The 18,159-nt window shown below is 38.1% G+C and overlaps 2 pseudogenes; both read right to left on the bottom strand.

The window, feature by feature from the left end:
• Nucleotides 1-6,499: 6,499 nt before the first annotated feature.
• On the bottom strand, nucleotides 6,500-7,116 carry LOC122576343 (annotated as a pseudogene).
• A 6,429-nt stretch (nucleotides 7,117-13,545) lies between these two features.
• On the bottom strand, nucleotides 13,546-17,453 carry LOC122576645 (annotated as a pseudogene).
• Between the last annotated feature and the right edge of the window lie 706 nt (nucleotides 17,454-18,159).

Raw genomic sequence — 18,159 nt, 5'->3', positions numbered from 1 at the left:
TCCGGCGTTAGGAGCAAAATGGTTAATATGACCTATTAACAAATCTGATCGGTAGCTTCGTTTGTACATTTTTCCTACATAATTTGTAAACTAACGATCGCCAGTTATGTGTATAGGAAAGAAATTATCCACAATGTTGAGCCTTGCCACATATTTCAATATCATGACAGTCCCACAGAAATTAGCTTTCAGACAAGTTGCCCAAAATGGTGATTATTCTTAAAGTTTCCAGTAATTCCCCTACTCTTTTTCTTTTTACGTGGAGCAAATCCGCACGGACGCCAGGCCGCTTCTGGGGAAAGCGGCGTGATAGTGTCGGACTCCACCGGCTAAAACCTCCACGATGACCGATGCGATCGAGGGAGGCCCGAGAACCGCCATAAGTGACACATCGAGCCGCACAATGATACATCCCCTCATGGCGCGATGTACGGCCATGTCACATCGCGCCTCATCGTCGATGCCGCCGTGCAAGGCAGTCTGGTTCCCCTAGCTGACTGCTTGGCGGCTCCGAGGCGCTGAACCACCAGCGCCTAAATTAGAACCCCACGGGAGGGGCGGAGGGGCTAACGCGCCTCGCCGAAGCGCGTCCGTGGTCTCTGCCCCACCCTCGCCGGCCGACTCTCACGGGGTGGGAGTCCCGTTCTCTCACCCTCTCCGCAGCCTCCTTCCGAAGCATGACCTGCTCGCAGAAGGAGGTTACAGCCCTCCTCAGCAATTCCCGTACTAAACCACTAGTACCTTTACACTTCTATATTGATACAACAAATAACAAACAGCTGACAAATACCATCCCTTTCGCGAGGATCCATCACACTGCATATAACGAAGTGTAGGTGTTCTCAGTAGCAGATAAAAATGCATTTTAGTTGCAGTTGTAAATTATTTATCATGGTTTATGCATGTGCGCGGTTTTATTAAAATATTAATCGTGGAGAGGAAAATAGATGGTGCATACTCTAGTTTGAATTCATTTTAAAAAAATGATACGAGTAATGATTTGGATTAGATGAATCTTCATCAAAGCTGATCGACGATTAGACATACTTCGCCTCTATGATTCTTCGCTAATTCTAACATAAACAGGTCAACTGATAGTCCATGGCACTCTCACCGCGTCCTACAGATACAAGGAATTTAAATGCTATGTGCAATTTGTATATGGTATATAAAATTATGTAAAATATTTGTATTGGTATGTAAAATAGCTCGGGCGATACAGCCCCATGCAATGTCTCGGACATTTCCGTTTGAAACGTCTGAGCTGGTCCATCTGGCTCGTTGTAACATTGAACCAAATCAGACAGGCATAAGTCGGGATAGGATTATTGCCAGCAATTTGTACAACAGAAGACTACACTTCGCGCAGAGATGCTTTGAGAAGAACGAACTATTATTTGCTATAAAAGTCTCTTCTGATTTATTTTACATTTGCGTCTTAATGTGCTGTGTAATCTGTAATTTGCAATACAAATATATACCGGGATATTTGACCATTTTCTTATGCGGAACGGATAGGGGCTATTGCCGCTGATAACAAATCAGCGAGAATGTCGAGTCACATCACGGTTGAAATTTAAATGTTTAAACATGCACAGACCGAAAGGGATAGATTCGCAGTTTCTAGTATTTATGCGGAACTTTCAGTTACCACAGCAAACCATAATTCGATCGAAAATTTCCTGTAGCTAGGAATTAATTTTGGACGAATACATTCCCGTCGCGTAAATCAGGAGGCCATTAGCAAATACCAACGCGTATAGGTTAAAGTCGCTATTGAGATGGAAGAGGCTCAAAGCACGACTAAAATACAAATTAAACAGGATGGAGGTGTTGAACGTTCCCTGTTGCAGCCCGTCATTCACCCCGAAGACGACATTCGAGCTTGCGCCATTCAGTGAGACACCCTTCGGAGATTATGGACCAAGTCACCTGAACTAGATGTTTAAGGAAACCGCATCATACCAGCTTTTATAACAAACCGCCCGATCGAAACACGTCAAAAGCCATTTCCAAGTCTATGAGAGTTTTGCTACCAGCTGACTCAAATGTCAATGATGTCTGACTCAAATTTTATTTTGTCTCGGAAGCCAAATTGTTGATCGGGAGAAATGGAAGCCTCTGTACAATGAAACGGTATGAGTCTCTGTATCAGCCTCTCAAAGACCTTAGTAATCGATACTTTGCAAGCAACAAACTCATTGATCTGTACCTGGCTGGATTTGGTTTGTTCTTATCCTTTCCCAGCAAGGGAACTATTTCCCCATCCTCCACATCTTAGGAAAATACGCTGATTCAAGAGATCATTGAAGATCAAGGAGAAGAAAAATGTATACCTTTGCAGGAGCTATATCGGTACTACGTTGAAGATATCGAAGCCTGATAACCTTTTCCCATTCAGAAACTTAAATTGAATCGTTAACGAATCTACCGATGTGAAATAATTCTCTAAGACATCGGAGCCGGAGCGGTTACTAGCCCTTTTTCCTCGGATGAAGGTACAGACCTTGTTCCAGCGGCTCAACGAAGAATTTTCAAGGTTATGAAATTTGGGAATCTGAGAAGATCATCATACACATTTTGGCGCATACTTGCAAAATTTGTCCCCAGTAGTCTTGTGGGATTCACGAAACTTACCGCGCGGTAGAAAGGAGGCCGGATAAAGGATACTTCGCTACATACAAATAACAAGTGCTTTTGTAACTAGTGATAAAGGTTTAACAAGTTTAAAGTGATGAAATAGCACGCGAGCACAATAGTAATTAAAGACCTGTACAAAGAACAGTTTATAACTTGAAAGGAAGTCACGGCACACGATCGTGAATAACAGAAGCACCTGTTGCGTACACGTTTATTCTTGGCATATCATCGCGTTACTAGTAAGTTCTGGAGAGCCGGCGGCACCGGAGACGTCACGATCTCGACTTATCTGTTGGCTTTGTACCAGTAACGATACATCTTATGCTCTGTTACACTCCGCAAAGGGGGTGTTCAACTGTGGAAGACGATGAGAATCGTCTGAAGAAAATTTCCGGGCGCCGATCACGAGATTGGCCCTGTTGCCTAACACTCGTCTAACTTGCGGAAACATGCTTTTGGAATCTTTAATTCTCTGGATCCAGAGAACTCGTGGATCTATCAGGGGCCTACCTGATACGTCATTTTATGGCTCTATAGCACTTGCGTGTTCGATGAACGATGGGATAGAGTAACATAGTGTGCTGAAGCTCTTCTTCAGCCGATTCAAGATGCGGGAGATTCTGTGTTTGTCTTGTAGCAAACCTCCGAAGCGGGAGTGCAAATATCTTTCAAAGCAATTGAAGTCCCATGTGAGAGCTGAGATGGAGGCTTCTAGGGCCGAAAGAATATTATTATTTATGATCTGGAGAACGATCTCTACTTTGCGACCATTGTCTCAGTATTCTTATCCTCGTGGACAAAGATATCAAATTCTGACAGCTCGGTGCAGAAAAATATCCAGCTTTCCCGCGAGTACCATATCCAAGAACGACTGCGCCTCGGCAAATCAAATGCCATCAAAATCAGTGTCACTGAATTGGAGGACCAGATCCACCTGTCACACGTTAAATAAGTGTCACAGGTTCTCGTCTCTGTTATTATTTAATGTGCTGCTCCAGGGAACGTGTCTCGCGTTATAATCACCACCGAGGATGAAAAAATTGTATCGCACGGATATAGTTTTTCGAAAAGCGCCTCCCATTCTGCGGTGAAGATGTTGCGGCAAGACACAAGCTTAGGAGCTTGCAACGTAAAAAGAATATATGAAAAGCTGCTAGGTTTATCGTGACAACTGAAAGTTTCATTTTCCCCTTGTCTGTACGGTTAGTGATTATCGCTTCAAAGTTAAATGACATTCTAATCGGAATGAATTAAATGATAAAACCGTTCCGCCCTCGAACTTCGAGTTCAGATGGTCACACCCTTTCGTAACGAAGACCCTTGAACAGGACCTTATGCCTCTCCGTGAGTTTCGTCTTTGCCAGCAGGGCCACCTGAAACGAATGAGCCTCCTGGAGCTGTAGCAGTAATAACCTACGATTATTAGAGACAAGCGGATTGGTATTGAATTTCGTAATTTCGAAGTTCGTTACGTATCCAAAATCACTTATGGTAAATCTGTCAAAGTTTATCCGTGCCATCTTGGCGACATTAGAAAGGAAAGTGATCCTCACACATACATTCCACAATGACATTTATATGGTTCTCCGCCTGGGGGATGAATGTGAAGAACTTTACTCTTTCAGTTTTCAACGTGTTCTACATGATTTTAAATTAATCGTTGGGCCTGCGCACTCATTATTCCTCTTGTTCGTCGGTATAGCAACAACGGAATCTGGAACTTTATCTCCTCTGTTTGGCATCTGGGGAACTTAAATGTATTATTTTTCTCCGTGTCCGAAATCTGTTCGATAATTAAAGCTCTTGAGAGGCCAATATATGGACCAGTATTGAGCGATAAAAATAAGTTTGAAATACACTTATTGTTAGAAGTTGAGAAATATTATGGTCGTTTGGAGATTACTGTGTATTTTTCATTTTCTGAGATACATTGGACGAAATTAAAAATAGCAGAAGAAGATAACAGTGCATATATGAAATCAAAATCATATATGTTTTCTTCGATTAGACTCGTGTAAGATTAATACTGAATCAGGAAATTTTACGATAAAAGTTAAGAACCATATATTGTTCGCATCATATAATTACTTGTAAAAACTTTCAACAAAAAAAATAATCTAATAAAATTTTGGATAACTCTTATATTCCCTGGATTTCACATCACATTTTGTAATTTTTTGCGTTAAGATTGGGGTTAGGTTTCCCAATTGACATCTAACGTTAATCGCAGAAGTGTACGTTTGAGTTCAATTGCTTATAGATCATTTAATTAATACAGTAATTACAGTATTAAATCTTCCCGTGAAACAAGAAACCAATTTTTCACATCATGTAATTGTTTTTGCAAATTATCTGCTTCGTTGGAGCAAACTCGCGTGAGAATGGGATCACGGGCATCGTTATTATTTCAATTATCCAACAAATTACGCAACGTTTCAAAGAAGGTAGCAGTGTGTTGAACCATAGTAGCCTGTATGCAACCTGTCAATGAAGCGGTGAAGTAATATGACCGTCCCTTACTAAAGACATCGAGAGCAAATTTACATTTCATTTTATCGAAAGAATCTGACCGTACATGTTTCTCTGGTAATTTATAAATTGCTCGCGTACATTTATTTTTTTCTAAATTCCACAGTCAGACTATATCGGACCAAGAAACTAAGGATCCATTAGTTGAGAAATCATTTTTAAATAAATTATTCCGAACAGTCTTGAATAAATGTAAAATATTGAGAAGAAAATAAGCTTTCAGGCCATTCCTTATAAAAGAAGGTTTTTGAATAGAAAAAATTACATAAGAACATTTTAGCTATCTGTTTGATTTTTATGATATGCGGTCTACAGATGTCCTGTATCTAAGATTAGTGATAAGTTGGTATTACTACGTTGACATGGGACGCATTGCCACGTCCAAGTTCGGCAATTTTTATTTACAGACGGCCAAACGAAACGCGTCGTCACCCGTTTTTGCATGGCGCGTATCCCCGGATGGGAAGGTCCGTGTAACGACTGAAATACGTTGCGTCGTAACGGTTTCGGTACGAATGGCCGCAAGGTTTCGGTCGAAATGTCGCAGTATATATCAACTTGTTGTTCGGGGAATCGTACTTTTCTTAGCTGCAGCGCGCGAGCGTCGGAGTTGATAATTTCACGTAGCTTGCTATCGTTTTCTTGCGCTGCTGCTAGCGTTCGGTGATCTACCGAGTTCCCTATCGCTTCGATGCGGGATAACGCGCCAACTACGTCGTTTTCTACGTTTTTTACATGCCGGATATCTGTTGTGAATTGCGGGATATAGTCTAAATACCGGAATTGTCGTAGCGAACACTTCTCTAGCTTTTGTCGAAATGCGTAAATAAGGGGCTTGTGATCTCGTCCTTCAGCTGTGTGTCAAAAACATTTGACTGCGGTGTACATCGCGAGTAGTTCGCGATCATATTTTCGTTGCGCGGGGGTCAAAAATTTCGTGGCAAACCCTAGCGGCTGCAATTTTTCGTTTGCGCGATGTTGCAAAACTGCTCCTATTGCGTAGTCGAACGCGTCTACCGTGGGGCTAACGGGCGCACCTGGTATCGGATGCGCTAGTGTCACGTCGGAGACACAAGAAATCACGAAATCGATAGACTGCCGATAATCTCCTCGCGTCGCGTTTCACGAATAAGGTGAAGAAATTGAACTTCGTATGAGATGATGAAATTTTTATTATATAATTACAAACAGAGTAACGGTTCAAAGTGTTACAACAGAATAATGTCTTGAGCGCTAATTTAGGAGGGTTTTTATATTGAGGATTTAGTCCCTTTTGAGGGGTTATCGTCGGATGTATATCAGAGGCGGCTATTCAGCTACTGTTTTGTTATTATTTCGATAACTATGGCATGCAGGATGTTTCGTCTACTTGATTACTATTTGTGAGCCGGTGGCCCTCTTGAGTGTGTGACATTCCCCCTTCTTAGATTCGCTTTGCTTCGTTAAAGCGTATGGCTCTGGTAGGTCGTCTGATTTGAATGATCCCGTTATCTTCATTTTCTGTGATGTTTTGGAAAGTGACCGCCCCATGGGCTGATGGAAGAATTGGTGCTATTGGCACTTGATGCATATTCTTTACGTGAGCGGTAAGGCAAAAAGTATTCTGATACATACATTTTTAGGAATTACTCGACTTTGACATACGAAAAGCTTACATGTATACAATATATATACTGTTGCTAGTCCGAGGGCTACGTATCCTAATATTTGTAATGTTGAAATGCCATATTCTCTGAATGAATTTATGCGTCGTTCGACTTGTAGGCTACTGACTTGTGTTTGTAACGTATCGAGATTGGTTTTATATTAATTAAAATTGCGAGTTACTTTTGGAACCGTTTCTAATATTTCCTCTAGGGTTGGAATGTCTATTTCTTTGAAACTGTGTGAACTATTCTTAATTTTGATTTCGTACGAAATATTTTTATGTGTTCCTCCTATTTTCATAATATTACTGTAGTATCGGGGAAATTTAGGTATAAATTTTTCTCCGACTATTTACAATTTATTTACAATCAATTGACTGTACAGGTATTAATTAGACAGAAAACGATGGTTGTTTAACTGGGACTAAATACAAAAATCAATCAACTCTCTCAACTCAACAACGCTAACAACTCTATTCCTCGACTTCTAGACTAACTCTGATTCTTGATTCACACTCAGTTCTCGATTCGCACATTCTGACCTCTCGGTCAACGCTCTTTGAACCCAAAATCGTCCTTCTCTTCTAGCGTTCTTTTCTTTTTTCTTTAACCTCACCACGCCCAAGCTCCGCAAGAACTAGGTGATCTTAATCACATAGGCTTTCTTTGATGTAAACTAATAACTGAAGGGCAGACGACACTGCTTTTATGATTCGATCGATCTCTAATTAGGCCTTTTTTTCACGATACTACATTACGGTCGTATGTGATTATACATCCAGTTTTGCTGCTAATTAAACTCGGTTGTTTGATTTCTAAGATTTTATGTGTTTTACATAATATATCGATCTGCACATTTTTCGTAGGGATAATGATATAATGATTTTCAGTCTGTAAAGGTACGAACGTCAATTCTTCCAACATGAATACAGCAGCCGGGCAAGTTTTGACTGTCTGTTGATTATTAATTAATTCGATTCTACATTCAGGTGAATTGATTCTATTGTGGTTTGGTTGAGTTCTTTTACAAATGTGGATGATTGCTGTTCGTTTACAATATTTGTTTAAGTAGTGGCTATCGACAAAGGTGTATTGTTCTGAGCTGGTTAGTATTAAGTCAATTTCTACTACAGGTGCGATAAATGCAGAGTTTTGTTTGGAAGGTATCGAATAAATTTTTGTTACTTTCCACTCGTTATCTTCTAAAAGTGACACAGTTATCGTATATATAAGTTTGTTATTATTTGTCCATAATTTTAGTTTACTTAGATCTAGAATTAGTTGAAAGTTTTGGACTGAAGGTTCGATATGGTTACTCATAAAGTTTTGTTTTATTATTTGATCGAGTGTTGTTAAGAATTGTTTGGGTTCTATAATTTGCGGGTCTATGATTCCTTGTCTTCCTAATATGATAGCATTAAAAATTTCATCGACGTTAATATGGACCTCCGATATGATAGATTCAGTTTGAATTAGTAAAGAGGTCAATATTTCGTTTTTCTCGTTATGATTTTCAACTTTGCGTATATCGTTGGTAAGGTTTTCGAGTTGATTCGTCTTAGTGTCGTCTTGTACGTGTCTGATAAATGCAGTTTGGTTACTAAGGATCGTTTTTATTTTGTTGTTGGAGTCAAACAATGTGTCGATATTTTTATTAATGAGATCTAGGTCTTCTTCGCCAAGCGTTCCGAATAGAGCTTTAGATACTGATCCTATGACGTTGAGTAGTCCGCGTTTGCTTCTATAGTGTTATAACAATTTGAGTTGATGCGTTAGGTTGATTACTTGATTTTTAGATTGTTTATCTCTGGTATGTAATTTATTGGTTTGAACAATTGGGTTGCTAAGGTCCACTATAAGAGTGATATCTACTTGTTCATTGTACAGATAGCAATCATCTATGTGTTGTAAGAAAACGTTAGCATAATTTAATGGTCTCACTACTAGATCGCTTTGAATGTATTCGAGAGTTAGAATTATCCATGTTATGGTCGCCTTCCTGAAAAATAAGGTTTTAACCTGTTACCGTGGATTATTTGCGTTTGGCCGTTGGCATATTCAATAAGATAGGTGGGTGAATTGGACGAGAGAATTTCAGCCGGTCCTAGCCATTCGTGATCTAGTTTGTTGGTTTTGTGATCGTTATGTACCCTTTATCTTTTACTTGGAATATCATTTGTGTTTTGATAATTTTTCGAATCTGATCTCTTTGATGTCGTTTTTTATTTGATTCAGTGATTTGTCTATTTTTCCAGAGTTTAAACAATTGATCTTTAGTTAGGGTGGGTGTGTTTGATATTGAGGATGGCATATTAGCTTGTCGTCCAAATGTTAGTTCAAATGAGGTATATCCGGTCGTTTCGTGTACTAAGGTATTATATCCCATGCATATTTGTTTTAAATTTTCGTCCCAATCGTTTTGTCGGTGGGTCGCACAAGTTCGAATAAGATCTTATACTACAGCATGTGTTCGTTCGAGAGATACGTCAGATTGCGAGTGGAAAGAAGTGGTTTTTATGTGTCGAATCTTGAAAGCCTCTTCAAATGTATCCATCAGTTTAATAAGAAATTTCGTCCCATGTCCGTGAGCATACTTTTCGGTACGAAAAATATGTATACATAGTGATCTAAAAGTTCGTTAATGATCGAGTTGGCTGTTTGGTCTTTTAAAGGTATGAGAACGAGATATTTGGTTAATTGATCTTCGATAGATAGGATAAATTGGTTGCCTAGTTTGGTTTTGGTGAGAGGTCCGAATATGTCCATTGCGATTTTATCATTAGGGTTAACGGGTGTGTTGGTTATTATGGGTTGCTCCTTGGCCCTGATACGGTTTAATTTTTCTCGTTGGCATAATTGTCTAATGATGGTGTTCTTGTATTCGTTTCACGGTGCGGTGTATACCTAAGTTTCCTACTATTTCGTTATGATTCGCGCGTAGTATAGTTCGTTTTTGTTCGTTATCATAGTCTACTGGCGGATCTCGTCCAAATATCAGTTTAATTTGAGGTAATCTGCTTGTTAGAAACCTTAACATGAGTTGAATGTTTACTTTTTCTAATGTGTAGAAGCTATTATCGTTTATTCCTATATGCAAGTGTCCAATTTGGTGTTTAATAAAGTGTTTAGTTAATTGATACAACCAGTGCTGTTCGTTAAAATCTCCTAATTTGGTCTTTGTAATTTGTTTAAAGTGTGGTCTGTTAGGTTTTTGAGTTATTGGAGCTGGGGTGATATTGGTTTTCCAGTCGATATATTCGTCGTAATAGTTCGAGTTTTCTAGATCGGATTGAATTTCTTCATTGGTGATAGGATACAATCGGGATAGAGCGTCCGCAGCTGTATCTTCTTTTCCTTTTTTGTATTCTATTTCATAATCATACTCCTCGAGTCTCAAGCGCCATCGCATGAGTCTCGATGAGGGATCCTTAAAAATTTTTAACCATTTTAAAACTTGATGATTACTTTGAATTTTAAATTTTCTATCAAGTAAGTATTGCCATAGTCTTTTGATTGACCATACTATTGCTAGTAACTCTTTCTTGGTAGTGGAATAGTTTTTCTTATGAGGGGTCAAGGTTCGGAATATGTAACAGCATGTGAACTTTCGCACGTTCGCGGCGAGACGCGATCTCGAAGAAGCGCGCCAACGAGAGTCGTAAATTCCCGTTACGATTGACTAATCGACGCCACGAATCGTACGATCCCTTATTTCTTGTGGGATAATAAGGGTGATTAATTGAAATAACGCTGCGATTAACAGGTTACTATATATTTAATCGATCCAACAACTTCGGTATATACAATAATGAATGTGTGTACGAACAACGACGAGTGAGTACGACCTGAGACTCTTTTAGTATCGTTGCGTTGACTGACTGTATTCAACTGAACACTTATTGACGACTTGATCGAGAGTGACTTGATGATGACTTGCTCGAGAGTTGAACGAGAGCAGAACAAGAACTGAACGAGAACGCTGAACTGCCCTTAAGGTGTCTCGGAGGAAAGCTTGGTGTGGATGTGCCCTTTGACCGAAGAACGCGGATTCGTTGTTCACACTTTTCGTCCAGGAAGTGAGGGTAACGATCCGCGATGCCGATTGGTCATGACCCACTCTAATGAACAGGATATGCAGAAATCTCCCACCAACGTAGAGCGGAGGTGGACTTTGCTCCTGACAAAAAACAGCCTTTTCCGATGGACATGTGTTAGCTTTTCCCATCTGGTGACTGTCCGCTTTCTCCGTGATTCTTAAGAGTGCCTAATAAACTCAAGGACTTTTCCAAGACCCAGCCATAAACTGAAAATACTTCTAGAATTAGAAACTTCTCCAGACCTGCAATTAGACTGGCAAACATGTGTGGAAACAATGAAGCTAAAAGTTAACGTTTTATGGTGGGTCCCGCGGTCTATTGAGAATCGGGAAGACTGTAGGTTGGCCGTTGGCTGTCAGGTAGCGAGGGATGGCGTGCAGATGTCCCACGCGACGTAACAGCATGCATGTCCATGTTTTTTGGGAGAATATTGCTTCTAATCCTTTGTTGTTTACATCTATTATTAATGTAAATATTTTTTCAAAGTCTGGGTATTATAGTACAGAGGCTTCACAGAGTTTTTTTTTAGTGTGTCAAATGCAAGCTGTTGTTTATCAGTCCAGTGGAATGGAGTGTCTTTCTTTGTGAGATCTGTCAGTGGTTTCGTGATTTTAGAAAATTTGCGTGTAAATTTTCTGTAGTACCTAACGAGTCCTAAGAATGATTTTATGTGAGTCGCGATTTTTGGTATTTTAAAATCTTTCACGGCCTGAATCTTTTTAGGATTGGAATCTTTCTTTGTTACTACGTGTCCTAGATATCCTAACTCTGGTTTCAAAAATTCGCTTTTGTCCGGTTGTATCTTTAATCCTAAATTTTGTATTCTGTCTAATATAATAGCTAGATTTCGGATGTGCTCTTGGATGGTGCTTCCGAATATTATGATATCGTCTAAGTATATGAATCAGTTATTTCCTACTAATCCCCGTAGTGCGGTAGCCATCATGCGTTGGAACGTTGCCGGTACGTTTTTGAGTCCGAAGGGCATGCGATTATAGTGGAAGTGACCTTGTAGAATTGAAAATGCACAATATTTTTTAGATTTTTGTTCCATAGGTATCTGGTGAAATCCTGACGGGAGGTCTAGGGCTGAGAAAAATGTAGCTTTGCCTAAGTGATCGAGTATTTCGTCCGAATTCGGTAAAGGATACGGGTTTTGATCTGTTTGCTCGTATAATTTTCTAAAATCTATAACAATCCCCCATTTTTGTTTACCTGATGCGTCTAATTTCTTTGGAACTATCCAAATTGGTACGCTATATGGACTGTCCGATGGTTCTATGATTCGTTTGTTTAGCATGTCGTTGATTTGAGTCTCAGTTTCTTTTTTATGACATTCGGGCGGTCTATAAGATTTGATGTTTGTAGGTTTGTCTGTTTTGAGTGTGATTGTATGTTCGGTTTAGTTCGGTTAAAAACGTCTAGGTAATTGATAAGGAATTTCTCAAGGGGTTCTCGAAGTTCTGGATCAATATGTTTCATACGTACTACTTGTGCAAATTTATTAATTTGTCCTAGTCTATCGGGTTTTTCTATTTCGTTTGTAATATGACAGATTTGCTTACCAGTGTGGATAAATCATATTGTTGTAGGCTTTCCTTCGATGTATTGCGTTGAAGTTAAAGTTTCGCCTGGTCCTACCTAATTATCGGTGTTCTGGAATGGTAATATAATCTCGTCTAAGGTCAGTTTATAGTTAGTGACGTTGTATCGGTACTTCGTAAGGAATGGGAATCCGATTATTCCATCTTCGATTAGGGGAAAGTTGTCAGGAAGTACGTGGAATTGGTGATTCTTCTTGAGCATATTTAGATTATAAATTTTGTCTTCAACACCTACGTCATCTCAGATACCCGTAGTGTCTCAATAATGCGTATTTCCAACAACTTAGTACAAGAAAGAATTACGCCGTTGCGTAAGATGTAAGTGTTGTAGACGAATGTTTGACGGGCGAAGACCCGGTAGAGAGACGCTGACTTTCCTCAGGTTAGAGAATCAATGTAGAGACTGTGCTGACTGACCTATAGGCGAGATCGAGTCCAAATAGTTGTATTGACTGTCCTGTCGTTGTAGCACAAGTGTGAGGTGTTGACTGAACTGTACTTGGTTAGACAGTCTGAGATATTGACTGGCCTAATATCGGAGAAGCAAGACATAGGTGTTGACTCTTTTCGAGTTGGTACCGGAGTATTGACTGACTATTCGCTCTCATGCAATTACGGAGGAAAGCTCGATGTGGATATGCCTTTTGAACTAAGAACGCGGATTCGTTGTTTACACTTTTCATTAGGAAAGTGAGTGTAACGATCCGTGATGGCCATTGGTTATAGTTAACGTTAACAACTGAAGATAGGAGGAGAAAGTCTCCTGCCAACGTGGCTCATGAGTGTCATTGTTTATGGGAAAAACCTGCTTTTTCGTTAGACAATTATCCGCTTTCTCCGTAATTTGTAAGAACGTGCAATAAACTTAAGAACTGTTTTGAGTACCATCCATAAACCGAAAATACTTACAGGATTAGAGATTAAGTTAGAAGGATTCCGTTTATGGTAGTTCTTTAGGTTTATTCAGAGTCTGTACAACGGTGCGTGGGCCTTTGCAGCCAGACCACGAGGGACGTCGCACGGACCATCTCAGGCGATGTAACACAGAGTTTGTGCTCTCTCTTTATCCCCAAATTTGTTCTCCATAATCGCAAACCTTACCATTAAATTTACATCTGTAAAATTTATATTATATTATTATTTTATTCTTTATGACATTTTATTTCTGTTGTGTACATACGTTCGGATACTGGCAAAGATTGCAATGCTCTCTGCATAATATGTCTCGATTTGTTCTTTAATCCGATTTTTACCAAAGCTTCTCCACAATTAAACCATATCTCAGGAATATGTTTAAACTTCCCAATCATGGTATTAATTGTTTTCTCCAATTCCACCTGCCTTCCAGCCTCGACATGAACAATCAACATGTGACTGTATATTTTCAGTGAGTCGTTAGACCTCACTACCTCTTGAAAAACATCATTTAATGACTCAGGAATTCCAAATTTAGATTCTAAATTCAACCAAGCCTTCCAAACGTTTAATTTTTCCTTCTCTTCCCTGAAATTAATTGTTTTTACCGCTCTTCTCGCAACTGCTCCTGCTTTCTCTATTTCTGTTGCCTGTAAATGGTACGCCATATATTGTAACCATACTATTGAACTCTCTGGACTAGCTAAAACTAATCTATCGAACTGATCAGCTGAAATTGGCAACTCGTTATTGGCGAGTACTTCTTCTCCTTGGCGAATTTCACGTTCTTTTTGTCTTTCTTGTTCTCGACGTTCAGCGGCACTTAATTTCTTATTTTTCAGCTTTGGTTTTTCCTCTACTTCATCTTCATTATCGCAAGATGACTCTTTATCCTGAAGGAGAGTTAAATCAGGGTTGTCATCCCAGAAAAATTCACACGCAGATATCCTTGGCTTCTGCTCGTTATCCTTATCATTATTAACATTGTTAAGTTCATATTTCAAATCTTTTTCGGAAGGTTTGGTATCTTTCAGTATTATCTTTTCTTCTATTGTTTGTTCAACACACATTTTCTTAGAATATTCTAAATCTTTCACTAGTTTTTCTCGGTTTCGTTTCCCTTTGTTCTCCATACTTGCTACTTCCCGCACCTTTTGAATTTTTATTTTTTTAGCACGTTCTCTTGATTTTTTTCTTCCTTTTTAAGTTATTATTATCATCCGATTTCTCTCTCATACAATACTTCTTTTCAAATGCAGATTCTATGATACAGAGAGACAATATCAGGTTCTTTGGAATTAATGAGGCGTAACATTTAATTTTAGAATGAATAGTATAAGGTGTTAGATCTGGCTGTAAATCATTTATGTGACGACGTACAGGTATCGCAGCTAAAGTTCCGTTACCAATACCTTTTAGGAATATCAAGATAAACCAATTTGTCACTATTAAAATTCTACCACGTAGCAATATACTCTCAAGGAATTGTATTTGCATATTTTGTTCGGCACTTATTTTATGCATTATTGACGATAACGTGGTCAATTCGACAAACTCGTGTACGTAACTTTTCCATATAATCGTCCCAGAAATTTTGTCCCCTATTATTTTATTCTCAGAGTAATGATCCTCAGACACTATAACTAGCAAGTTATTTTGCAACTGAGCAACCAAACCATCAGCCGTAATTTTTTCAATCTTTCCAGTAACTCTCTGCTCTAATTTTACAGATGCAATTGGTCCGTTGTTGTAATATGAATTCCTTGAAAGTTCTACTAATTTATTAAAATACAGGATCAATGAACCCAATGCTGGCACCATTCTACTTTTATGATCTGATAGATAATCGTATATTTTATTTAGCGACAATGTTAGTCCTAATTGTTTTTCTTTCTTGTTAATAGAAAATACTTTTGCCATTAAAGTTTGGTTTGTGTGCAGTAGATTAAAATGTAGCTGTAAGTGTATCTCCAGGAACATATTTTGATGCTAGTAGCGCTGCAATCTCCATACAAGCTGACATGTGATCAGCTGGTAAAAGTCCTATACTAACAGTTTGTTCTTTGTTTCTACTGACTCTTAAATATAATCCCTGAGTGGATGATTCTATTATTGTGCCTTCTACTTCTTCACCAATATAGAATGTTGGTTTTTCAATTTTATATCTTGATTAGCCACATTTAGAGTTATTTTTCTCGAATTTGTGTTCACTGTTTGAATTTTTACTAAAATTGTTTGTCCAATTGAATAGTTCCAATTAGACGTTTCCGTGTCGAGAGCAGTATGTGGAATCCAACCTTTCACATCCCAAACTTTACCAATATTCCACACTTATGTATTTGAATGATAGTTGCGTGGTGTTTTCGCATCTTGTATGTTTGCTAAAATGGGCAAATCACTCGTTAATAAAGATCTTTTCAAAGTAAGATATATTTTTTTTCGGCCTGTATGAACAAACAAGACTCTTGCTTCTATTTCTTTGTCGAGCTTCAGCTTTTTTAAGGCACTTAAACCTTCATCATATATATGATCTGGTGCAATTTGCCCATTAAATTTTCCATATTGTACATTTACGAAGCCATTCACTTTATCAATATGTACAATCTTTACATTTACCACGTCGCCGGGTTTAAAATCAGCCAATGAAAAATACTTTTGTTCCAACAGCGAACGTTGCATGGTACAGATATAAATTCCATCTAACCAGCTGTATGATAATATTCTGCATTTATGTGTGGTACCAGGTGCAAATTTTTCAATGATTTTATCGAATTCAACGCTTGTTCTTTTAAAGGAAACAAATCCCCGTATTCCACTCTTAGTTAACTGTAGTACTATTCCACCAGATTCTCTGAATAGAACAGTAGCTTCTTCTATAACATCTCCAGGCTTAATAATATTGTTTCTATTTTTATCTATCGTCGAGCTGAAGTATGCAAATTTGATGGTCGGCAAAACATATAATAATGTCCCAGTAATTTTCAGATTATTTGAGTATTTAGTTAAGGGCTCATCTAAATATGTTTGATTTATGAATCCTATATTTTCATCTAATGAAACACATAAGCCATTAGACAAAACTTTCTTTATAGAAAGATTAAATTTTGTGCCTGGCATTAAGCTGTCCAATGATTTAATTTCTGTTTCACAAATAACTTTAACAAGCTTCTGTTTCAAAGTTAATATAATCGTTGATGTATTCTCATTAGTTTGAACTTCTTTAACATAGCTTAGAAGATGTTTACTTGGAAGTACAGAAAACTTGTTAATAATAATTGTTAGTTTTTTCATAAATGTATATGCTATTTAAATTTACTTACACAAACATTTTTCATTGCCACTTTCCTTAGTAGGAATAAACGCTCTTACGTTTATTAAACCTGTATCTACCACATAACAATGATCTTCTATACTACTAATAGTACATACTATTTTTGCGCCACTATTTAAATAAGTAACATCTAAACTTTGATTTATCAGACTGGGCTCAAGAGATATCGAAATTTTCAATATCTCTTGCGATTGTATAGCTTTTACATAACATACATAACATACGACATAATCTCCGTAGTACGACATAACTCAGAAAGGGACTTGAATTCGTTTGTCTGAGAATCCTGTGATTTGACCAAACTTTACAACAAATTTGTGTAACATTCACTGATATCTGTAATTTGGGCACGATCTACTAAGCCGCCTGGAAAAATATCAGCAAATCATAGTTTGTCACTTCATAAATAAATCCTAATGCCACTAATTTTTCAGATATTGTAGCATATGATAATCGTTCTGCAGTGTTGGGAACAAAATTTGGTTCCCCTTTGTCTTCTTCCTTTGTTCCCTGTTCCTTACGATACCTTTTACCAATTTTCTCATATTTGTCAAATAACTATTAACATACAAATATCGAATAAGTAATTTTAAGATATTAAAATATAATGGATATATGTAATAAATTTTCCCAAATCCGATGGTTTTCTTTTTTGAACTTTTCCACCTCTTGGAAAATTTTTCGACGTCATCTATGAAAAATAATTATGTTACAATTATATACATTATAAAAAGAAAATTTATAAAATCTGTAGAAAAGTATAACTATAAAATACCGAGATAAAGTATGAGGTAGGTAGGTCGTGATAGGTGCTGAAGAAACACTCGAGTATAGTTAACAATATATATTCATTAACAAATACTCTATATGTACACTTTACGTAGAACTCGTGATTACTATGAGCGGTTCGCGATTCGCGATTACAAGTTCGACTTCTAGGCGATGCGTTACGATACACGATACAAGTTCGGATGATGATTGCTTAAGATGTCGAGGAACTCGGGTCAACTATTGCTAACTACTTGCTAACGGGCTAACTACTTGCAAAAGCGAAATACTTCTTCATTTTTAATTCTACACAGTTCTGCCCGAGCAGCCGAGCTAAACGGACGTGTGAAACAGTGCTTCAGTGAATGTGCGACAAGTGGGAAAAACAAAGGACTAACGACAGCGCCCATCGCCAATCAGTCGAGAATATAAAATGCAACAGCAAATACCAACAATAAAAATAACAAATAAAGGCGAAACCTACTTCATAAACAAAACGACGGATTTAATAAATCTAAATCAAACGATAAACGATGATCAAGACTGCTCAGGTACAATCGAAATAGAAATGGATACTATACAAAAGAGCGACGAGACGAAAAACATCAACAATAAACCATCACACCATG

The sequence above is a fragment of the Bombus pyrosoma genome, linkage group LG16 (genome assembly GCF_014825855.1).
Source record: "Bombus pyrosoma isolate SC7728 linkage group LG16, ASM1482585v1, whole genome shotgun sequence".
NCBI classification, from domain to species: domain Eukaryota; kingdom Metazoa; phylum Arthropoda; class Insecta; order Hymenoptera; family Apidae; genus Bombus; species Bombus pyrosoma.
Note: the sequence above shows the minus strand (reverse complement) of the source record. Positions and strands in the feature narration are given on the sequence as shown.